The sequence below is a fragment of the Cervus canadensis genome, chromosome 16 (assembly GCF_019320065.1).
Source record: "Cervus canadensis isolate Bull #8, Minnesota chromosome 16, ASM1932006v1, whole genome shotgun sequence".
Taxonomy (NCBI): Eukaryota; Metazoa; Chordata; class Mammalia; order Artiodactyla; family Cervidae; genus Cervus; species Cervus canadensis.
Window position 1 is genome coordinate 1,837,534 of NC_057401.1, and position 3,831 is coordinate 1,841,364.

Consider the following 3,831-nt stretch of genomic DNA (forward strand, 5'->3'; position numbering starts at 1 on the left):
GCAGACGGCCTCTGGGCGCGTGTGCAGGCGCAGGCCCAGGGGCAGCTCAGACAGGCCTGGACCGCCCGGAGCCCCGAGGCGGCCGCCCCTTGGCCTCTGAACGGCCGTGTGGAGCGCTTGACTGTTTGCAGGGTAAACAGGAGGGCCGGAGCGCCTGGGGAGGCTGGCGTGCACCTCTGCCAAGCCACAACAGAGAGCGAGGGCAGTGCTGCTCCTGCACCCCTGGGGGGTCGCCCAGGGCCAGCTGGGGGCCGGCCTGGGCCAGGGGCGGCTGTCGAGGGGAGGGGGCTTGGCTTCATCCGCCTCCAGTGAGCTCTGCACACTCCACCCAGCCAGTCTCTGGCTGGACGTGCACCAGAGTGAGACAGTCAGTGCAAGGTTAGCCCTCAGCTTCCCAGCAAAGCAAAGGGTGGGAGAACCTGCAGAGAGAACCCCAGGAGTGTCTCTGCCGCCATCTGCCTCCCCAGCATCTGTCACAGTTCTTGGCTCTCGGGCTGGGAGGCAGCATGATAAAATGAACACAGAACCAGACCGTGTGGGTTCGAGTCCCAACTCTCTCATTCATCTTTGTATGACCTGGGGCTAGTTATTTAACTTCTCTAGGCCTTAGTTTACTCATCTCTAAAATACAGCTGCTGTGAATATTTAATACCCAATAACTTAAATAGTAGGACAGGGCACTGGGATGCCAGACTATCTCAGGAAAGTCTTCATTATTATTACATGCATGCTAAGTCACTTCAGTCATATCTGACTTTGTGCGACCCCATGGGCTATAGCCCACCAGGCTCCTCTGTCCATGGGATTCTCCAGGCAAACATACTGGAGTGGGTTGCCATTTCCTTCTCCAGGGGATCTTCCTGATGAGAGACTGAAGCTTTGTTTTTGACGTCTACTGCACTGGCAGGCAGGTTCTTTACCACCAGGGCCACCTGGGAAGCCCTCCTTATTATTAAATGATGTATAAATATTTTCTCAGTATTAAAAAATTGGATGACCAAATAAGATAGTTTGTCTCCCCTAGCACCACTCCCCTTCTAGGGGGCAGTATTACCGGTTAAAGGGAATGTCATGTCCTTCCAGATCTTTCCCTGGGAAGCTCTCAAAGCAGCCCCGTTAGCCAGCAGAGGGGCCCGGACTGGCCTGAGTGACAGGGCTGCTGGGCTGGTCATCACTGGGCAAGACAGGTCCTCTAGCCAGGAGGCTCTGGAGGGGCTGGGGAGCACGGAGGTCCTTGGAGCAGCTGTGAGAGCCACATGGAGAACATCCCGGGGTCAAGGAGGAGGACCGTGTCCAAGGCGAGGCTTCTCCACAGCAGCTGGGGGCCACCGAGGCAGAGCCGCCAACACCCAGGCACATGGCGTGATGCCTCTGGCCCACACTCAGGCCTTCACAGGGTGTCAAGGAGAAAGGTAGGTGCTGGCAAGTCTGCCTGTCTCTCCCAACACTTGTTCTGTTTTTTATCGTCTTCTCTTTACAGCATCCTATCTATGGTAAGCCACGCTGGTTCACCAAACATAATACATGTAACATAGGTTTACCATGCCAAATAATTCTTTTTAAAGTTTGGGTTTTTTCCCCTCATTTTAAACAGCAAGAGTATTTAAATTAAAATATTAAATAAATAATGTTTTGGGTTATTGGCAGAAATTACTAAAATCATTCCAGTGGAGAGAAAATGGCTAACTTCTGGCACACCCTGTATTAGATAAATGAGATGGCTTTCTCCCAAGTGAAACCCTGAAGACAGGTGCCCGGCTGGCACAGGGGCCTGTGCGAAGGCCGGGGCTGCTCAGGGCAGGACTCCTGGGAGGGGGCAGCTGATGTCCGTGAGGACAGGCTGTTGGAATAGAGATGCTCCGAGATGCCCCAGAGAAGGACAAAGTCAGTTAGCCCTGGAAGCCTCACTAAGAGAGGAGAGCTAGGGCGGCACCCAGGTCTGATCTCTGAGCAGCCCCCGGGGACTGAGGTCAGCCTCGTCCAGTGGAAAGAGCCCTGAACGGGAGTCCAGCACTCCAGCATCAGAGCTCTGTGTCCCCGGGGAGCGAAGGGGTGGGCTCTGAAGGGCCTGGCTTCAAATTCCTTCCCTTCACTTTGTGAGTTTGCGTCCCGCCACAATTTACTTGTGGCTCAGTTTCCTCATCTGTTAAATGGGAGTAATAATGGTTCCTATCGTCGGTCTTTTTGAAAACCGAGACAATCACCTAAAGTACTTGACAGGATCTGGCAAGGATGAAGCTAAAATTCAGTGAATGCTAGCTGTCTTATTATTTCTATTCTTTTTTTCCTTTAAACAGATCTTTCATTAAACAGACAGCAGGTAATACACTCCTGAGGCCTGGTAGTGGGCCCACCCTGAAGGAGTGGTTACTGTTATTGTTATTATTCACATTGTTTTAAAGCGGATCTTTTGGAACCATCCTGCTTTGCCTTGGAATGTGATGGCCTATGTTTGTATCCAGCTCAGCCTTTGGGGTATAATCTTAGGCAAGACCATCACAAGCCACTTAAGCCTATAGTTTCCTTGTTCATAAAATGAGGCTAGGCCCTGTTCTGCAAGGTTGCATCTGGACTCAGTGAAGTGGGGTCTGTGTATGAAGACATGGCACATTGCTGGACATGCAGAAGGTGACTGACAGATGATACTCCTCTCCCCTCCTCCCCCACACACAGGAGCAGGCACACACACACACACACACATGCACACACTCCTGTTTTAATCTTGGCCTGAGGCTGACAAGCCCCAGATTGGTGCTCAGTGACAACTCTGGCTTTATCAGCCCCCTTAGGGGTATTTGCATATTGGTAGAGACATGAAAACACTTCCCATTTCAAAAGAGTGAAAAGGTAGGATTACCAGACCTCATTCCAACACTCATTTCATTCACTGAGGACGTAAATACATGTCTTCTAACAACTTTATTTCATTACAAAAAAAAAGACACGTGTTTAGAAAAGAGCAAACAATTCAGAGATGAATAGAAGTAAATTCAGTAGACTCTTAAATCTTTTCCCCCCTCTAGTCTCCCTTCTGTACCCAGTTGCAGTGTTGACAGCTGATCTATATCACTCCAAATCGCTTGTTATTGTTTAGTCCCTAAGTCAGGGCCAGCCCAGGGGCATGTGCCAAGGCCTGGGTGGCTCTTTTGCGACCCCATGGACTGTAGCCCGCCAGGCTTCTCTGTCATGGAATTTCCCAAGTAAGAATACTGGAGTGGGTTGCCATTTCCTTCTCTAGAGGGTTTTCCCAACCCAGGCATCAAACCTGCATTGGCAGGTGAATTCTGTACCACTGACTTACCAGGGAAGTGCCACATCTCTTGTTAGGTTCCTAGAATTTGTATATTTATCACCTACAAAAAGTGAAGGGAAGTAGCTCAGTTGTGTCCGACTCTTTGTGACCCCATGAACTATAGCCTATCAGGCTCCTCCCTCCATGGGATTTTCCAGGCAAGAGTACCGGAGTGGGTTGCCATTTCCTTCCCCAGGGGATCTTCCCAACCCAGGGATCGAACCCAGGTCTTCTGCGTTGTAGGCAGACGCTTTTACCATCTGAGCCACCAGGGAAGCACATATCTCATTCACTCTTTACAGCTAGGTTTTCAGTTTGGGCATCACTCATGGGGTCGCTCATGACTGAGCAACTTTCACTCATATCACCTATAGGAGTAGAAAAAAAAAGATGTTTAAAAAAAAATCATACTATACATATTTCATATTTCCCTGCCTAACTTTTTCACTGAATGCATCATAGCCATCTCTCCAGATGAATAAAAAGAAAAAAAAAATTACTGTCATAGACACTTAATTCAACACTGCAGATGTACCATA

At 49.8% G+C, this 3,831-nt stretch overlaps 1 non-coding gene across 1 annotated transcript; it reads right to left on the reverse strand.

The window, feature by feature from the left end:
- Positions 1-3,494: 3,494 nt before the first annotated feature.
- TRNAC-ACA lies at positions 3,495-3,567 on the reverse strand. Its single transcript has one exon. It is a non-coding gene; the product is annotated as a tRNA-Cys (tRNA).
- Positions 3,568-3,831: the final 264 nt, after the last annotated feature.